Raw genomic sequence first — 21696 nt, 5'->3', positions numbered from 1 at the left:
TGCAAAAAGTGCAAATGCAATACACATACATTTGGCTAAAATTTACATATATGCAGAATAGTTTACTTTATCAAAGTGCTTCATAAGAACTGAATCATTTTCAAGTGTTTTAGAAAGAAAAACATGCATTTGTATAGCATCTTTCATGACTTGAGAATGCCCCAGAAACAGCCACTGAAATACCTTTGAAGTTGCTGTTGTAATGAAGGAAACACAGCAGTCAATTTGCATATAGCAAAGCTCTTGAAAACAGCAATGATCAGATCTGTTTCTGTGCTGGTGAATGAGGAGCAAATATTGGTGCGGACCCCAGGGATAGCACCCTGCCACATGGAAAATAGTGTCCCAGGATCTTTCACATGCCCCTGATAGTGCACCTGAGGTCGCAAATAAACACTTACCCTCTGACAGTGTAGCATACCCTCGGTACTGATCCTCCAAAAGTGCAACACTGACGCTCCAACAGTGCGGCATACCCTCAGCACTGACGCTCCGACAGTGCGGCGGTCCTTCAGCACTGACCCTCTGACAATGCGGCGCTCCCTCAATACTGACCCTCTGACAGTGCAGCGCTCCCTCAACACTGACACTCCGACAGTGCGGCACTCCCTCAGCACTGACACTCCGACAGTGCGGCACTCCCTCAGCACTACACTGAAATTATGTTTTTAGATTTTTGTGCTCAAATCTCTGCAATGAGGTTTGAAATTACAATTTCTGAGTCAGCAGCAGATTTTTACATAGCAAGGTCTGACAAACATTAATGGCACAACTAAACATTTCATCTGTTTTGATGATGTTGGTGAGAGACAAGTAATTGTCAGGATATCTGAACTGCTGAATTTCAAATATTGCTTTGGGAACTCTGCTGTCTACCTGAGCAGGACTGCAAGTATTGCTTCAATATGTGCCATCAAAGAAAGCATTTCACGCAGAGGGTGGTGTGTGTGTGGAATGAGCGGCCAGAGGATGTGGTGGAGGCTGGTACAATTGCAACATTTAAGAGGCATTTGGATGGGTATATGAATAGGAAAGGTTTGGAGGGATATGGGCCGGGTGCTGGCAGGTTGGACTAGATTGGGTTGGGATATCTGGACGGGTTGGACCAAAGGGTCTGTTTCCATGCTCTACATCTCTACGACTCTATAACTATTACCCAAGGTTAAATATCCAAGTGGGGAATTGAGGCCTGAAAAGCTAATAGCAACAGTATATTGCTAAAACCATGGAATACAATTCAACAACGGTATGATAAAATGTTGTAATAGCTCTGACATTCTTACAGTATTGTGTTCAGTTCTAGACCACCATATCACTTAAGGGATGGCGTTATGACGTTTTCTCAAGTGAAGTTCCCCATTTAACAAGGTTCCAAATAGGAAATTCTTCAAGTCCAGTCCAAGAACTTCTAATAGAGGGTCACTGACTACAGATGCTGCCATATCTGCTGAGCTTCCCCGCTGTATTGTAAAGCTGTGGCTTCAATCTGCCAGCAGATCATACTGGTAAGACTGGGAAGTCTTGGAAAGATTCATTGCTAATAATCCTTCTTATAGATATTAATGTAGTCCACTGCTGTTAAATGGGAAAAGATGACTATACACGGACTTTGGTGGAAGTTGGTTCAGTCTTGAAGAACAGTAAATAAATTGCTTGGAAAATTCAGCAGGTCTGGCTGCATCTGTGGAGAGAAAGCAAAGTTAACATGATCGGAGAACTGTTCTGAAGAAGGGTCACTCGACCCGAAATGTTGATTCTGATTTCCCTCAATAGATGTTGGCAGACCTGCTGAGTTTTCCCAGCAATTTCTGTTTTTGCTTCTGATTTCCAGCATCTATTTGTTTTTTTTTGTTCAGTAAATAAGTTTATTTCATGTTATTTAATAACTAGTCACATTGCATCTGAGGTACACATTAGTCTCTTTTGAAACATTGGGCTCAAGCTAAGAATATGTTCACATTAATGTTAGTGATATGGACTTAGCACTAGAATGGAAACTTATAAAGATCCTGCAAACACTAATCTTGCAACTAGCCTCTCCAAGGCAACATCTTTTATGTCCTGGAGAAATTCAGCAGGAGGTCTGGCAGCATCTGTGAACAGAAAACAGTGTCACCCCTGTTCAGAACTTGCTGATTTTCTCCAGCAATTTCTTTTTTGTATGTTTTGGATTTCCAGCATCTGCAGTTCATTACTTTATTTTGTCCTTTATATCCTGATCGGCAGAGATTATCTCTTGATGTCAACTAACCCTTTCAGATACTGACTGTTTTGTGCAACAGTTGAGATAAAAATATTGGGGTTTGTCACAAGATTTCCATTCATTTTGCATCTTTGTGGAAAAGACTTGCGAATTAGTTTAGATTCAAGTGAAAGTATGAGATTGAATTTCCAAAGGAATTTTCCTGGTCATGAGTTATATTTACATGAGAGAACAGCCATGGAAATCCTAGAAGAAAATGTGCAGGCATTAACTGTGAACATTGTGGGGAAATTGATAAAGGGACATGGAGAAATGAGTTGATGGAAGAATGTTGTGAAACATTAATGCGTTTGGAAAAGATTTACAAGGCTGTTGCCAGGGTTGGAGGATTTGATCTACAGGAAGAGACTGAACAGCCTGGGGCTGTTTTCCCTGGAGTGTCGGAGCCTGAGGGGTAACCTTATAGAGGTTTATAAAATCATGAGAGGCATGCATAGGGTGAATAGACAAAGTATTTTTCCTGGGGTGGGGGAAGCCAAAACTAGAGGCACAGGTTTAAGGTGAGAAGGGAAACATTTAAAAGGGACCGAAGAAGCAAAGTATTCACACATAGGGTGGTGTGTATATAGAATGAGCTGCCAGAGGAAGTAGTGGAGGCTGGTGCAATTACAGTATGTCAAAGGCATCTGGATGGGTATATGAATAAGAAGAGTTTAGAGGGATATGGACCAAATGTTGGCAAATGGGACTAGATTAATTTAGGATATCTGGTCAGCATGGACATGTCAGACCGAAGGGTCTAATTCCACGCTATATATCTCTATGATTCTAAGTCTGTATCAACTGGAGTGAGTGCACCAATCTCAAGCCATGGAAGGTAAGCAAGTCCAAGAGGTGGCACAGGGCTAAGTGTGTAATACTGCCACTTCACAGTGCCAGAAAGATGGTGACTGTCTGTAGGGAGTTTGCATATTCTCTCTATTCCTCCCACAATCCAAAGGTGTGCAGGTTGGGATGGATTGGCCATGCTAAAATGTCCATAATGCTCAGGGATGTGCAGGTTAGGATGGATTGGCAATCCTAAAATGCCCATAATGCTGAGGGATGTGCAGGTTAGGTGAATTAGCCATAGGAAGTGTAGGGTTACAGGAATATGGTAGGGAGGTAGGTCTGGGTGAGATGCTCTTCAGAGGAATTCTGTGGACTCAATGGGCCGAATGGCCTGCTTCCATACTGTAGGGATTCTACTATTAGGCACATTTTCATTTTAATGTTTCTTGTGCTTAAGGAGCATACTTTAGCTTCAAATTTCCCCCCAGACGTGGTTGATGATGCCCTCCACCGCATCCCCTCCACTTCCCGCTCCTCCGCCCTTGAGCCCCGCCCCTCCAATCGCCACCAGGACAGAACCCCACTAGTCCTCACCTACCACCCCACCAACTCCATATACATCATATCATCCGTCGTCGTTTCCACCACCTCAAATGAACACCACCACCAGGGATATATTTCCCTCCCCTCCCCTATCAGCATTCTGAAAAGACCGCTCTCTCCGTGACTCCCTTGTCAGGTCCACATCCCCCCACCAACCCAAACTCCACTTTGGGCACCTTCCCCTGCAACCGCAAGAAATGCAAAACTTGCGCCCACACCTCCCCCTTACTTCCCTCCAAGGCCCCAAGGGATCCTTCCATATCCGTCAAATTCACCTGCACCTCCACACACATCATTTACTGCATCCACTGCACCCGATGTGGCCTCCTCTATATTGGGGAGACAGGCCGCCTACTTGCAGAACGTTTCAGAGAACACCTCTGGGACACCCGGACAACCAACCCAACCACCCCGTGGCTCAACACTTCAACTCCCCCTCCCACTCCACCAAGGACATGCAACACGATGGCTGGAGGAAGAGCGCCTCATCTTCCGCCTAGGAACCCTCCAACCACAAGGGATGAACTCAGATTTCTCCAGTTTCCTCATTTCCCCTCCCCCCACCTTGTCTCAGTCCCAACCCTCGAACTCAGCACCACCTTCCTAACCTGCAATCTTCTTCCTGACCTCTCTGCCCCCACCCCCACTCTGACCTATCACCCTCACCTTAACCTCCTTCCACCTTTCGCATTTCCAACGCCCCTCCTCCCTACCTTTTATCTTAGCCTGCTTGGCGCACCTTCCTCATTCCTGAAGAAGGGTCATGCCCGAAATGTCGATTCTTCTGCTTGGACGCTGCCTGACCTGCTGCGCTTTTCCAGCAACACATTTTAAGCTCTATTTTAGCTAATGAATCAATTTGGTATCTGGCCACATCTGCTGGTCAGATCACTTACCGCGCTATTAAAGAGAGACTCCGCTATTACTATTTGGGTTTGTCTTCACATACTCTTGTGAGGGCATGTGTAACTAATGCAATCTCTGGTTCCAATCCTAGAGGGCTCTTTTTTTTGTTTTTAATTCATTTGTGGATGCAGGAGTCATTATGAAGATCAGTACTTAACGTCCATCCCTAAATACCTTTAACCTGAGTGACTTGCTAGACTATTTCAGTGGGCAGTGAACCAGGTCACTGTGGGTCTCAAGTCATATAGGCTAGACTGGTAAGAACAGCTGGTTTACTTCCATCAAGGGTGTTAGAGAACCAGATGGACTTTTGCGACAATCTGGTGAGTTTGTGGTGACCATTAATGAGATGATCTTTTATATCAGACTAATTTTAAATAATCAAACTTAAATTTTTTTTTCAGTGACCATGTTCATGTCTGTGGGGATTAGCTTCTCGATTACCAACCCAGTTACACAACAATGATGCAATTCATTGCCACAAACATTGTCACATTCTTGATTGATCATGTCCTTGTGAGCATTGATTAGCTCAATTAACGAGAGCACTAGAGCACAGAGCAATACCAAAAGGTTCAATCCCTGCAACATAACCATTTCTTTCTCTCTCTCTAACAGTTCTGTGTGGACTATAGCTAATGACCTGGGATTCTCCTCCAATTTGTAGCTGGACTTTACGGGTATGGTTCCAAAGTAAAAAATGATTGGATCCTGTATGAGAGAGGCCAGCACACTTGTACCCAAGCAGATATCTATAATAGGTTGTTACTCTGTAACAGGAATGTTCAAAACATAATTAGATATTAAAATGGGACCATCAAAGTGCTTAAAGGATGATTTTTGATGAGCCAAACACCCTTTTTCTCAGCCGTGTCTTTTTTGTTTGTTTGCTCCTTTACGAATCTCCTGAATGTGATGATAATTTTCCTATCTTGCTCCCTATAATAGCTGTTATTGTTTTACTTATGCTTGAGGCATATTGGCTTGTTTTTGACACATCTGCATGGTTACCTTTTGTGAAATGGAACAGCAAATCATTTTAAAAGTGCATCAAATCAATCAATATTTCACAGTTCTGAGAGTGAAATGAATGCCTGTAATGATTGACTTGATTCATTTGATGTTACTAAGTTCTTTGCTCCTTCATCTCCATCTGCATGACTAACGGCTGAAGATACTGGTGACACTTCATCATCGCTCACATTTGGCCACACGTGTTTAACAACATGTTCAGTCATCCATTTGCTCTGCATTTCCTGCTCAGTCTTGTTGCTTTCTCATAGTAAAAGAAATTTTGCATATTCATTTTCTTCTCTTGGGCGTCGGCCATGGCCAAGTTGCTCACAAGCTTTAGTTCAATCCCACTCCAAGACGTGAATATTAAAATCAAGGCTGATGCTTCAGTGAGGTTGTGAGCGAGAGCAGCACAGTGCAGGTCAGGATGACTCATTAAAACCACGTCCAATCTCAGGTGAGTATTAAAGATTCCAAGTGAGATCCGAGCAAGTCTGTCTGAAGACCGAGCTACAGACACTGCGACACATTAGGGAAGGTGGTAGTTACCGAGGTACAATGTACCAAGAGGAGGTTACGGCCCTAAGGATAGGGCCTTTTTGATTTGATTGTGGTCAGAGGCAGAGGACTGCAGGTAAGAGGATCCAGAGAGCAGGACCATACGAGACTCAGCCTTCACAACTGTCCAACAGGTTTGAAGGCCTTTTAGCTTGTGTGGATGAGAATGAGAGTTGCAGGGTGGATGAGCTAATGACCATAATAATATGGTCCAACAAGCCATTCAAGTTGGGGAGGAAGAGCAAAACGAAATTTAGTGGTATTAGGAGACTGTATAGTGAGGGCAATTGACACTGTTCACTGCACCAGCAAGGGAGAGTCCAGAAGCCTGTGTTGTTTCTAGCTGCCAAAGTTAAGGACATCTTCGAAAGGGGGTAGAGGAACTGAGTAGGAACAGGAGGATCCAGTTATTCTGGTCCATATAGATAACAGTTACAAAGGCAGGACACAGAAAGCGATTCTTCATAGTCAGCATGAAGAGCTAAATGCCAAATTAAGAAACAGAGCCACAAAGGTAACAATCACTGGATAATCTCTGGATTACTACCTCATCCATATTCAATTTGGCATAGAGCAAATCAAGGAGTAAGAAGACATTATGCTGAAAATGATACCTTGCTACAAATTAAAACTACTATGTTTTTGATTACCGTTGTCAGAAAAGACACGACATGGGAGCAGGGATTATCCCTTCATTACCTCTTAAGATTAAACTCCTATCAAAACCAGCCTTAAATATGGTCATGGATGGAGTGTCCAAGCCTTTCTGGCAGTGAATCCCAAAGATTTAAGATAAGCTAAGATTTCATGACTAGGGGGCACATTTTTAAGGTGAGAGGTTTACAAAACACACAAGGGGCAATTTTTTTACACAGGGTGGTTCACATGTGGAATGAACCTCCTGGAGAAGTGATCGATTATGCGTACAAATACAACATTAATAGACATTTGGATAGGTACATGATTCAAAGGTTTGGAGGGATGTGGGCCAGGAGCAGGCAGGTGGGACAAGTTTAGTTTGGGATTCTGGTTGACATGGACAGGTTGGACCGAAGGGTGTTTCTGTGCTGTATGACTCTACAGCTATAAATCTAAGTAACTGCTCCTCAACTAAATGATCTGCCCTTATCCATTAACTGTGTTCCCCACCCACTCCTGATCCTGTTTTGGATCTCCCTAACCAGCAGAAACAACCTCGCCACATCTATTCTATCAAATCCCCGCAGCATCTTAAAGTGTGACCAATTTAAACTAAATAGCTGTGTACGTTGTGGAGTTACTTTATTCAGTCAGTCCATTCAGTGTTGCACGTTCCCTTTCCCCTGTTCTATAGGGGGCAAGAACTAAATCTAACAATGGGACTCTGTTACCTTTCACGCCTCAGTGATCATTTCAGCTCAAACACATGTTTCTCTGTTTTAAAAAGAAACTTGAAGCAGCAGTGGTTTATTTGCAGCTCTGACTTTATTCTCAGGAGACAGGTAACAGTTATCTGTCCTATTGCTGACTCCCCTGGTCTGATTGAAGCGAGGCTGGAAGCTCGAGCAGAAACAGAATCATTTTCACAGCTGGATAAATCATTTCCTCCTCAACTTACAGGCACACCGTCTCTGACAATGTGCCCTTTGTGCTGAAGGCCTCACCAATAATTCAGACTTGACTTGTCCTACAGAAATGCAGCAGTATATATTCATTTGTCCAAGAGCTGCAGACAGATGGGCAGCTGGCTTGTTGTTTTCTCTCCTGTCAGGAGGTCACCAGGGTGAGATACCATATAAATACAAAGGGACAATTGAGTGCACCAAATGGTCAGAGAAGCACGTGGAGACCATTTAACCCCTTATGTCTGTTCCTGTCATTCAATGAGACAATGATCTGGGGCATAACTCCTACTGTATCCCAGGTTCCTGCCCTGGTTTGTGTTGGGTCAGAGAAGCCAAGCTGAAGCAGGAGAGTAAGGAAGTGCCTGCAATATTCTTGGAGATGGGAGCAGGCCATTAGCCAGGATTTAACTGCTACACCATGACCTTATCCTGCCTGAAACCATGAATGCGTGCCCGAGATTCTTAATAATTGAATAATCAGCTAGCACCCTAAGTGCTGGCACCTGATGATTGACCACTTGGGTGAGACGCTCTAGTGTGTTACTGGCAATCATGGAGCTGCTTTCACAGTGCCGAGCCCATCCTGCTGAAGAAAGGGCATCAATATTTCTTAAAGTTATTTTAAGTTTAATCACCAGTTTACATCATGCTGTGACGCACCTCCAAGACAGGTGAGTTACTTGAATCTGGATCTTCTGACCTAGAGGTAGTGACACTAGCCTTGTACCAAAAGACCCTTGTGTATTCCTTAAAGGACAGCAAGAGGGTTCTTGTGGTATAGTCCCTTACTCGGGGACAGAAGACCTGGTTCAAGTCCCACCTACTGCAGAGGTGTGTCATTACATGACTGAACAGATTAATTAAGTATCTAAAACACAGCAAGAAGTTATCCATTACCGTTGTTAACATGAGCAGACATCCATTTAACATACTGACAAGACCAGAGAATGCTGGAGAAATGCAACAGCTCCAGTGGAGAGAGAAGCAGAGTGAATGTTTCAAATGACTTGTTCAAAGATGTTATTGCACAACTCTGGAGTAGGGTGGTTCTTGAACACAGTCCGCCAAGTCCAGGAGTAGGGATACTACCAATGCGCCACCGAAGGGCCCTCCAGGATGACATTGGTTTAATTTTAACCTATTCTTTAATCAACCTGTTCAGAGATGTTATTACACACCTGTAGAGCGGGTGGGATGTGAACCCGGCTCTCTAGCCCAGAGGGAGAGCTCTGAAGAAAAATCTCAAAATATTCACTTTTCTCGCTCCACATTTGTTGCCAGACCTGCCGAGTTTCTTCAGTGCTCTGTATTTGATTTGGATTTCCAGCATCCACAATATTTTGCCTTTATTGATACGACATTCCCTCCACTCACTGTTTTGACAGAGGGCTATAATCTGTTCACTATAACATGATGGAGACCTCAAACTAATACAGTGGACAAGGAAGTGCATGTGAATTGGTCTGACAATATCACCAGAACTTGCCTGTTTGCAGGAAATTAAATCCACACAATTGTATCTGCTTTAACAGAAGTGGTCGCGCTGAAAAAGAACACATTTCCAGTGGAGACCATATTCCTTCCTTTACTGTCAGACTGAGAAGCTGCTCTGAAATTACTCCATCTGTAACAGAATGCCTGTAACAAAAGCAGAAAAATGCTGGAGAAACTCAGCAGGTCTGGCAGCATCTCTGGAGAGAGAAAGCACAGTTAAAGTTTTTACGTCCAGTGACCCCCTCCCCCACCCCACTTGAGAACTGGAGTTGAAACGTTAACTCTGCTTTCTCTCCACAGATGCTGCCAGACCTGCCAGGTTTTTCCAGCAATTTCTGTTTTCAATTCAGTTCTCCAGCATCCACAATCCTTTGTTTTATCACGGAAGGTCCTGCAGCTCCCTTTCCACAGAGGCTCCTTGACCTGCTGAGTGTTTTCTGGTGTTTTCTTTTCTTTGAAATACATTTTCAAGGCGTCAGCCATTTTAAAAGGTATTCTGGAGTGAATGGAATGTGCGATGTTCGTCGCAGTTAATGAGCACTAAAGTTTAAGGGAGGTTGTGTAACCTACATAGCCACTATTTCGATGTGAAGGTTGAAAGGAGTGCTGACCTTTACTGAGCACTTCAATTAGGTTCGTGTTTGGACTGATTTAACAAGCTTTTGAGAAGCTATATTGTCCTAATCAGTGTGATGTATTGCACGTCTCACCAAATGAAACTAAAGAAAACACGCCAACTAATGAGCAACAGTCTGGGTCACTCAGAAACTTTTAAACAACCGCATCTGCCCAGTCAGCAGCAGTGACATGGTCAGAATCTAAACAAAAAGGGGAAAATAAATATTACCTGAAAGTTCGGTGGCTCAGGCGTTAGCACTGCTGCCTCACAACACCAGGGACCCAGGTTCGATTCCAGCCTTGGGTGGTGTCTTTGGGGAATTTGTACATTCTCCTTGTGACTGTATGGGTTTTGTCGGTCTCCTGTTTCCTCCCACAATCCAAAAGTGTGCAGGTTAGTTGGATTGGCCGTGCTAAATTGTCCGTAGTGTCCAGGGATGTGTAGGCTAGGTGGACTAATTATGGTTATGGGGCTAGGGGTCGGGAGGTCTTTGCAGACAAGGTCGGTGCAGACTTCATGGGCTGAATGGCCTCTTCCTGCACTGTAGGGGTTCTGTGATTTTTTTTTCTGAAAAAGAATTGAAAGCTGAATGAAGAAAGGTCTTGTTCAAAACTGGACATGAAATAAAATAGCTTTCCATTGTCTAGAATTTGGAAAAATGAGATGTGATCTCATCATCGCATCAAACTGCTAGACAGGGTCAATGTCGAGTGTTTGTTTCCCCTTGTAGATGACTCCAGAACTCAGGCACAGTCTCAGGGATGTGCAGACTAGGTGGATTAGACATGGTTATGAATCCAATGTGGGGTTATGGGGATACGATGGGGAGGGTGGGTTTGAGTGGAACACTGTTTGGAGGACTGGTGCAGACTTGATGGGCTGAATGACCCCTTTCTGCGCTTTGGGGACTCCAGGTACCCACTGCCTCTCGTGACCTCAGGAATGAAGTCCATGTTTGATCTTCCCCATCCACCGCTAATCCAGGCCTTGGAGTGGTCAATTAGCACTTGTTTAAGGTCCTCCACCTGTCTCCAGTCTGATTAACATTGTTCCCTGGTCACCTGAGAAAAGTGGCAGCCTGTGAAAATTGTCCTTGGGAGCAATCTTCCCCCAGTCGCTTTTGGGGTTGGGGGTGGGGTAGAGGAGGGGGTGCACAGATGGAGGACGTAGGGATAGGTGAGAGGCTGCTGAAAACCAACCCCGTGATCTTGGCTCTGATCTCCCCATGACCCCACTCCACCATTTCCAACTCCCACCAAACTCCCCTCATCTCCTCATATGGGGCATTCCGGTGGCTCAGTGGTTAGCACTGCTGCCTCACAGCACCAGGGTCCCAGGTTCAATTCCAGCCTCGGGCGACTGTCTGTGTGGAGTTTGCACATTCTCCCCATGCTAAATTGCCCATAGTGTTAGGTGCATTAGTCGAAGGGGAAATGGGTCTAGGTAGGTTACTGTTCGGAGGGTCATGTGGACTGGTTGGGCTGAAGGGCCTGTTTCCACACTGTAGGGAATCTAATCTAATCTAAAAAAATAAATAACTCACTTTCCTATTGTTCCCGGTCTTTAGCCTGGCTGTGCAGAGGCTGATGGGATTCACTATATCGGTGGGGGGTGTGTGTGGGGGGATGAGGGGGGTGGAGGGAGGTGTGTACTCTTTGATGGGATTGAAGGATTCCACTTTTGAAGTGGTCCATTTTAACAATGAAGGTATGTGCTCTGAAAGAATTGCCTGATGCTGTTCTGTAATAGGGGCTGGGACTGCGCATTTAAAGGGGAAGCTGTGTATATTTTAATGAAGTCCTGATGTATGTTCTGCTGGTAAATGAAGAGGCCAGAAAGCATCAGGAGAGTGGAGCTGTTAAATTAGTCGTATTTTGCCCTTGCATAAGTGCAGTGGTTAATTTCCTCTTCCCCATAGGGGACGTCCTCTTGTAAATTCAGTTAATTGTCTGGAGGTTTCTAGGCCAGGGTCAAGGCCATTATGATGGTTGCATGGCAACCAGGTTACTATGTGTGGCAGACCCAGTGCAGAAACTTCTTCATTGGGGAAGAAAGCAAAATTCTATCACTGGCTTATTAACAACGCCTTTCCAGATACAAGTTTTGTGAACCTTGAACTTGTAGCAATCTTAAACTTGTAGGGTGTTATTTGACACAGCATTTTAAATGCAGATTTCAACATTTGTATTTAATTTGGACAGTGGAAGTTGGCTCACAGCAGTTAAACTATAGATTCCGGCTTCATATCCTTGTGCCAGTCACACAGACACATAAATTTTCTACTCCTGAAACAGGGAGGCTAGTTGTTCTCTCATGGTTAAATGATAAACAAAATGCTGTATGTAGCCATAACAACTTATAGTTCACACGGAACTCAGTAAAACATCCTGAGACACTTCACAGAAATAGTATCAAAGGTTTTTCAGCCAGTAGAAGAGATGACCAAATGCTTGGTCATGGAGATAGATATTAAAGTAAGATGCAGAGAAACAGAAAGTTTAAAGGTAGGAATTGCAGAGTTTAGGCCCAACCAGAAGGTTAAACTAGTAAAACTTGCAAGTGATACATACAGGTCTGACTTGTCTTGTATTTACAGAGGGCACACAACTTGGGAAAATTGCAAACTGTTGGGAGGATCACATAGAACTCCAAAACAACATTGACAAGTTGATAGATTGGGCAAATAGATGGCAGATAATGTTCAATGCAGAGAAATGTGAGGTGATATAGTTCCATGCAAAGAATATGGAGAGAGCCATTAAAATACAGGGTACTATTCTTAAATATGCACAAGAGCAAAGAGACCTGGGAGTATAGGTACATTAGACATTAAAGGTGGCCAGACAGGTAGACAGAGCTTAACGTACAAGAGCAGAGAGTTTTTAATGAACATATGTAAGAGATTAATTAGACCTCAGTTGCAATACTATGTACAGTCTGGCCACAACATTACAGGAAGGATGTGAATTCATTGGAGAGAGTACAGAAGAGGTTTACACAAATGTTTCCAGGAGTAGACATTTCAGTTATGAGGCAAGATTAGAGAAGTTGGGACTGGGAGGAAAAGGCTGAGGCAAAATTTGAAAGAAGCAAATTATTGCAGATGCTGGAATCTGCACTGAAAACACAAAATGCTGGAAATCACAGTGGGTGGGGCAGCATCCATGGAGAGAGCAAGCTAACATCTTGTGTCCAGATGACTCTTCGTCAGAGCTGATGTGAGTTCTGATGAAGAGTCATCTACATGTGGAATGTTAGCTTGCTGTCTCTCCAAGGATGCTGCCTGCCCCGTTGTGATTTCCAGCATTTTTTGAGATTTGATAGAAATGTTCAAAATCATAAGGAATCTGGATAGAGTAGTCAGAGAGAAATTGTAAATGGATCAAGGACCAGACAACTTTTTTTAAAGTGAAGTGTGATAAATCATTTTTAGCAGTAAGTAGCTAAGGTCTGGAATGCACTCCTTGGAAGTGTGTTGGAGACAGGTTCAACTTAAAGAGGACATTAGGAAATTATTTAAATAGAGACAGTGTGCAGGCTTGGAGAGATAAGGCAGGCGATTGGCATTTAATCAAAATGACCAGAGTGTTACGACACAGAGGTAAACATCTCTATTAATTAAACCAAACACCCAGAAAAGCTCACCTCACCTCATAATCTGTTAAAATACAGGCAATAGTGAACTCCCAAATTCCACTATTTAAAGAAAATAACATCAATTTACTTTTTACCTCTAAAAGTGAACATTAAACAACACTACTCACAACTCGAAGCCTCCCCTTTATGCTTTCTACCTGCCTCCAACTCTATAACAATATACTGTTTCAATAAGACACTTATTATAATTACAACAACTTAATTTCAAAACCACATAGTTGTTGTCTTCTGTGTCTTCACTCTTCCAGCTGCTGATCTGCCTGAGTCGTCTTCTTTCTTTTTGCTGTATGTTTCACATGCAAAGATACCTTTAATAGAGAGTGATTTCTAATTTCTTTAAGAGCAAGATGTTAGCTCCCATGAGTTTCTCTCTCTGAGGTAATTGCTGTTTGACCGATTTTCAAAATATCTGTACTTTTATATATTCAACATTGGATCATCTCATTGGTTCACTGTTGGCAAAACAATAAATTCAAACTCGATTGGGATTTAATATCCTGGGGCATAATTTAAACTGGTTAAATTCAAATTGTTATCAAAACAGCAACCAAAGCTCAGATATCCATTTCACCGCCAAATGTTACATGTTTTCAATTTTCCAGTGCACTCTGCGACTGCCATCTAGTCATATACACAGGTGCTTGTAAGCTCTCAGTTCATAACAGCAGGTGGGGAGTCCAGAACTAGAGGGCATAGGTTTAGGGTGAGAGGGGAAAGATATAAAAGAGACCTAAGGGTCAACTGTTTCGCACAGAGGGTGATACGTGTATGGAATGAGCTGCCAGAGGAAGTGGTGGAGGCTGGTACAATTGCAACATTTAAAAGGCATTTGGATGGGTATATGAATAGGAAGGGTTTGGAGGGATATGGGCCAGGTGCTGGCAGGTGGGACTAGATTGGGTAGGGATATCTGGTCGGCATGGAGAGGTTGGACCAGAGGGTCTGTTTCCATGCTGTACATCTCTATGACTCTATGACATGCCTTCAACTTCATAGTACCTCCCCCTTAATTAAAAAATGAACCATCGTAATGATAATGTGGCTTCATTTTTTTATGATGAAATAAAGTGGTCATTACTCTAAGTTATACTTTTCATACTATTGTCTGCACACATATACTACATTGGAATCAGCCAAAGCTTATCTACACTGTTTCCTTTAAATCCACAATAACACATCTGCTATCGTATCTTTATGACCCACAACATTTACAATTTGTAAATTAAATGTCTCTAACATAAGATTCCAACAAAATAGTCTCATATTTTTGTAGTTAAACCTTTCCAAGATGCAAGATGTTGTGGGCTGTGTTAACAGTCGCCTATGGCACATTGTTTGTCACGGGGCCATTAAAATGGTGGAAGGCCACTATTAAACTCAGTAACTCTTTTTTGATAGTAGAGTATTTTCTCTGGTGGGTGTTGAGTTTCATTGAAAAGTAGTCAATTGGTTGTTCAATTGCATCATCATCTTCCTGTAGCAATACAGCTCCAACTCCTATATTGCTAGCTTCGATTGCAACTTTCAAGGGTTTCAAAAGATTTGATGTAGTTAAACCCATGTGATGGTTAACATGGCTTTTAAATTCTCAAATGACTCGTGGCATCGTTCTGTCCACCAAAATTTAGTGTTCTTCTTTAGTAAATCAGTCAGCAGTGCTACAATGCTGTTGAAGTTTAGAAAAAGCTTCCAGTACAATCTGATTAGTCCCAAACATCAAAGTATCTCTTTCTTCAAGGATGGTCATGGAAATCCCTCCATGGCCTTCGTTTTCACATTTCTTGCGGTTATCCTTCCATGTCCGATGTTATGTCCCAAGGACATCACCTCTGCCTTCGCAAATTCTGTTTCCTTTAAGTTTATTACCAGTTTTGCTTCTCATAATCATTCAAAGAGCTCTGCCAGTTGTACCATGTGATCTTTTCATGACTCGCTAAAGATCACTGCATCATCCAGATAACTGCACAGTTTGTTAATCGAGCCACGACTCTGTTCATGAGTTTTTGGAATGTGGCGGGTGTGTTCTTCATTACAAAGCGCATCACTTTGAATTGATATAGCTCATTTGGGGTTACAAATACAGAAACTTCTTTCGCTTTCTCTGATAAAAGTACCTGTCAATAACCACACAGTAAGTCCAGCTTTGTGATATACGCACCTTGACCAATATTCTCTATACCGTCCTCCAATCTTGGTATTGGATAGGAGTTCGATTTTGTTACACCGTTGATCTCCCGATAGTCCACGCAAAATCGTAGAGTCCCGACAGGTTTGGGAACTAACACGATTGGCGAACTTCTCTCATTCTGATTTGGTTTGATGATATCTTCATTGAGCATCACATCACTTTCTTCTGGACCTGAGTGGCTTTGAAAGGATTCAGCCTGTATGGGTGTTGTTTTATTGGAAAGGCATTCCCTACTTCCAGCTTACAACAATGGTACTTGTCCTCCCCATCTTATTTTTGCATATGTCCTCATATTGCTACATCAAACCTTTCAACTCGGTTCTTCGCTCCTGAGGCAGAGAGATCACTTACTTATTACACTCCTCAAGGATTTTCACATTACTTAATGTATTTTGAGGCATATCAAACTCCATAACATCTGGATTTGATTTTTTTGTTCTGCAGGGCAGTAACTAACACTGGTTTCTCTAGTTCCCTGTCTCTATTATAGTAAGGTTTCAACATATTCACATGACATACCCGATACAGTTTTTCCTATCTGGCATCTTTACTAGATAGTTTACCTGACTCAACTTTTTCTCAATTTGATAGGGACCACTAAACCTAATTTTGAAGGAATGTCCTACACTGGTAACAAAACTAATATATCATCCCCATGGGAAAACATCTGCATTTTAGAGTTTTTATCTTCATTCTATGCTGTGTCCTCTTCAGGTGCTGTTTAACTAACTCATCTACCCAATTTAATCGCTCCCTCATCTCAGATACACAATTCAAGTGTGAAATATCTTACTTTGGTCCGATTAATTTTTCTTTAATTAATTTCAAAGGCCCTCTCACTTCATGTCCGAATATTAACTCAAAGGGAGTAAACTGAGTAGATTCATTTGGAGAAAAGGGTCAGTTAGGCTCAAAACGTCAGCTCTTTTCCTTCCTTACAGATGCTGCCAGACCTGCTGAGATTTTCCAGCATTTTCTCTTTTGGTTTCAGATTCATTTAGGATATCTCTAATGGCAAACAATATGAATGGGATACCTTTAAACAATCATTTGGATAATCCTGACAGTATCCTCTTAATGTGGTCTCCAGGTCTAATGCCACCTTTAAACTGGTTAAAGTCAAACAGCAAACAAAACTCAGGTAACTATTTCACAGCCAAATGTTACATATTTTCAATTTTCCAGTCTACTCTGTGACTGCCATCTAGTCATATACACAGGTGCTTATAAGCTCTCAGTTCATAAGTGTTCTCTCTCTCTTAAAAGTACAGTACATACCTTCAACTTCATATCAGAACAAGTACAATCCTTATGTGGGTCTGGCCTACATGTGACTCCAGATCATTAGCAGTACCCACTGAAATCATGCTGCAGGTCAATGGGAATGAAAGTTGACAACAAAGACTGACTGAGTCAGCATTGCTTCCATCCTATGAAAGAGTTACAAAAAACAGCTAATGGCTTTTGTTAAAATTACTTTGAAGGAAACATGTGATATAACCACCGCTGACAATAATTTCTGCCCTATGTTCAGAATGAGGTCTTAAATCTGATAGGTGTGTTGTCATAGAGTCATAGAGATGTACAGCATGGAAACAGACCCTTCGGTCCAACTCATCCATGCCGACCAGATATCCGAACCTAATCTAGGCCCATTTGCCAGCATTTGGCCCATATCCCTCTAAACCCTTCCTACTCATATACCATCCACATGTTATGTCATGTTTTGGAGGTTTGCAATGGAAAATAAGGAAACTTATTTTCCATTGCAAATGAATTTTGTGTTACGAAATTGCACAAAATATTTCAGAGGCAAAAACAGAAATTGCTGGAAAAGCACAGCAGGTCTGGCAGCATCTGTGAAGGGAAATCAGAATTAACGTTTCAGGTCCAGTGACCTAAGTTCTGAGGAAGGGTCACTGGACCCAAAACATTAACTCTGATTTCTCTTCACACAAACTGCCAGACCTACTGAGCTTTTCCAGCAACTTCTGTTTATGTTTCTGATTTACAGCATCTGCAGTTCTTTCCGTTTTTAATTTGCATAAAATTTCAAGGTTTCAAATCAATTTGAGACACCTTGGATAGCATTGTGTTTTGTTCTTTCTTAGTGGTTATTGGGAGTCTTAGTTTGCCCTCAGAGTACACTAAAGTGCCTTCCAGCCTAATAATTACATTGAAAATACTGTGGTTTTTGTGTCCAGGGTCTAATGCCACCTTTCCAAGGCTCCCTGGGATTCAGGGTGGTACACACTTGACTTAACGTTCTGTATGCCTCAGCTATTCATGACTTCCATAAGCAGCCTAATGGTAAAATTAGGCCCTTGGTCAGACTGAATCTCTTTGGGCAGCCCATACCCCTTGAAGAAAGCTACCCAACTCCTTCCCCTCTCTTTCTGCCTTAATAATCTGTAATGTAATTGCCTCTGGAAATCTGGTAAACACATCCATTATGGTTAGCTAGTACTAGTTCCCATATTTAGTTTTTGGGAAGAGTCCTAAACAATCAATCATAACCCGGGTGAAAGGTTCTTCGAATATGGGAATTGGCAACAATGGTGCTGGTTTTATCACTGCCTGTGGCTTACCCACCATTTGGCACATATGACATGTACGGCAAAATTTAACCATATCCTTGTGCAGTCCAGGCCGTTAAAAGTGCTTTTGTACCTTAGCGTAAGTCTTTTCACACCGAGATGATCTCTTAGTGGTATTTCATGTACTACCGTTACATTTCCTGTCTGTATGCTAGCGGCAACACAATCTGGTACACTTTCACCAGTTTCACCTCTGCATTAACCTGCTGTGGTTTCATGTTAGGATTCTATCTTTAAGATAATAACCTTCAGGAATATATTCTGATTCCTTTTCTGATAATGCATCTATATATTATATATCTTTCATTGTCTCATTTTTCTGTTGAAGATCCATTAGCCTTTCAGGACTAAACACCCCTGCATGTTAGGTTTTTCCTGCACCATTACATCAAACCAGGTGTCAGCTAGCTGAACCTCAACTCCTTCGTCTTTCTCTTTAGTTTTTGCTTCTTGCTGTGGCCTACGACAAAGGGATCTTGTTACAACACAGTCTGGAAAAATTCCAGGATACTTGTCTTTTAACTCCTTAGTTCCCTGTTTTTCCTTGGGCTTCTCCACAATAAGGGGTGTCACTTCCACCTCGGATCCTGCTAAATCTTTCCCAAGAACAAACCGTGTTCCTGGAACTGACACTGTCAATCACTCCCACTGTTACTTCCCCAGTCTTGATTTGGCTCTCTAACCTGATCTTACCACAGGGGAACACTAAATTTCTGTCCATCACTTCCACAAATTACCATTCTCTCAGGCAACATGTCAGAAAGAGTGTAAACATTTTTACTATTAAGACTGATTAGCTTCCATAGCTCTTAAACTTGTAATTTCTTACCCTTCTCCCCCTTTCTTCCTGAGTAAACTTTATCCACAGAGATGTAGTCTTTATAGAGACCAGACACTAACTCAATACCCAGCCCCTGCCTAGACTGTGCACTCTCCTGCAGCACCTCAACCTTTCTTGGGGTTCCTTTACTACTTCCATTAAACTCACTGGCTTAACTTCTTTTACCACCTATTTTCCCACAATGCCTTTCTTCAATGACCAGCACTGTGGGTTTTATATATCCCACCTTATCACAGTGAAAATACCTGAGGCTTTTCACCCACTCGGGCTTCTTTTTTCACCTGTGGTAAACTATTTCCAGCGTGATCTACTCTGTTTTGTAGTGAAGGATCTCCCCTTTTCCCAATTTCTATCACTCATAGCTTCTGACAGGAATTTCATCCTAAATTTCATCTTATGCACCAATGCATATTCATCTGTCATCTTTGCCGCTCTTCTCACATCTTGAACTTTCTGTTCATCCACATAAACTCACTTCCAGGGATAATAAGAATTTTTAAACTCTTCCACAGAATAATCTCTCTTCAAGCCTCATCTGTCTTGTCTACTTTTAAGGCTTGCACCCATCTATCAAAATTGTTACATTTAATTCTTTCAAACTCAACATAAGTCTGACCTGGTTCCTTCTTTATGTTTCCAAACGGCTGTCTGTATGCTTCTGGTACCAATTTACAAGACATCTGCATAATCTCTTGACCCCTCATCTGACAACACTGCAAATATCTCACTGGCCCTGCCTACAACTTAGTCTAAACTAGCATTACTCACAAGTTCAATGGCCACTCTATCTGTTTAGCCAACTTTCAAATGAATTAAAAAAGGCTTCGACTTCTTTCTCATCAAAATGTGGCAATGTTTTAACATATTTGTAGACATCATTACCTTCTCCCTTAATTTCCATCCTGTTAACTTGACCTTCCTGATTAATTCATAGCTTCTGAAGTTCAAATTCTCTCTTCCTTTCTTTTTGTTCAGCTAAGTGTCTTCTCTCCTTTTCTCTTTCCTCTAACATGGCTCTTCTTTCCCTTTCCTTATCTTATAACTCCATTTGCATCAATTGCAATTTAAGTTCTTCTAACTCTACTGCACTTCTGTATTTCTCTGATACACCTAAGTGCTTGGTCAGCTCATTACAATGTCGCCTTTCCTTTTGTTCCTGTTAAACTCATTTCAAATCTATTTGCTAATTCTAAATGTATATCCTTCCTCTGACTTTCTAAACTTTCTTGGAAAATTTGGGAAGCAACTTGAAACTCCAGAACCTCTTTCGCAATCTTAAGAGCCATTACCCTCATTTTTAATTTAACTAACCGCAAGTAACCAAAATTAAACAGATTTTCCCACTTACATATTATTTAAAGATCAAGGACACTAATTGGCAAATGTTTAATTCTGATGGGATCTTTTGTACCCCAAATCAATTCAGATCTGTCCAAATTCCTGACAGGATCTGTCCAAACCTGTCCAAATCTCAGCCCAGACATCTGGTCGTCATGGATGGGGTTGGAACAAAGGGTCTGTTTCCATGCTGTACATCTCTATGACTCTATGACACGAAGGTGAACCTCTTTGTTGATTAAACCAAACACCAAGAAAAGCTCACCTCGCCTCGTAATCTGTTAAAATATGAGTGACAGAGAACTTCCAAATTCCACTATTTAAAGAAAATAACATCTATTTATTTTTACCTCTAAAAGTGAACATTAAACAACACTACTCACAACTTGAAACCCCCCTTTCTCTTAACTGCTTACTACCTGCCTCCAACTCTATAACAATATACTGTTTCAATAAGACACTTATTATAATTACAACAACTTAATTTCAAAACCATATAGTTGCTGTCTTTTTCTGTCTTCATTCTTCCAGCTGCTGATCTGCCTGAGTCATCTTCTTTCTTTTTATTGCAAGTATGTTTCACATGCAAAGATACCTTTAATAGACAGTGTTTTCTAATTTCTTTGAGAGTAAGATGTTCGCACTCCATGAGTTTCTCTCTCTGAGGCAATTGCTCTCTGACCAATTTTCAAAATGTCCGCATTTTTATACCTCCAACATCAGATCGTCTCATTGGTTCACTGTTGGCAAAACAATAAATTCAAATTAAATTGGGTTTTAGTATCCTGGGGCATAATTTAAACTGGTTAAAGTCAAACAGCAAACAAAACTCAGGTAACTATTTCACAGCCAAATGTTACATATTTTCAATTTTCCAGTCTACTCTGTGACTGCCATCTAGTCATATACACAGGTGCTTATAAGCTCTCAGTTCATAACAGTGTTCTCTGTCTCTTAAAAGTACAGTACATACCTTCAACTTCATATCAGAACAAGTACCATCCTTACATGGGTCTGGCCTACATGTGACTCCAGATCATTAGCAGTACCCACTGAAATCATGCTGCAGGTCAATGGGAATGAAAGTTGACAACAAAGACTGAGCATTGCTTCCATCCTATGAAAGAGTTACAAAAAAAAGCTAATGGCTTTTGTTAAAATTACTTTGAAGGAAACATGTGATATAACCACCGCTGACAATAATTTCTGCCCTATGTTCAGAATGAGGTCTTAAATCTGATAG

At 41.8% G+C, this 21696-nt stretch overlaps 1 protein-coding gene across 2 annotated transcripts in view; it reads left to right on the top strand.

Moving 5' to 3' along the window:
- The window catches only part of LOC132829011 (uncharacterized), a 66036-nt gene that overhangs the window by 35105 nt on the left and 9235 nt on the right, over positions 1 to 21696 (top strand). The gene's annotated exons all lie outside the window — the stretch shown is intronic.

The sequence above is a fragment of the Hemiscyllium ocellatum genome, chromosome 28 (genome assembly GCF_020745735.1).
Source record: "Hemiscyllium ocellatum isolate sHemOce1 chromosome 28, sHemOce1.pat.X.cur, whole genome shotgun sequence".
Classification (NCBI taxonomy): domain Eukaryota; kingdom Metazoa; phylum Chordata; class Chondrichthyes; order Orectolobiformes; family Hemiscylliidae; genus Hemiscyllium; species Hemiscyllium ocellatum.
Note: the sequence above shows the minus strand (reverse complement) of the source record. Positions and strands in the feature narration are given on the sequence as shown.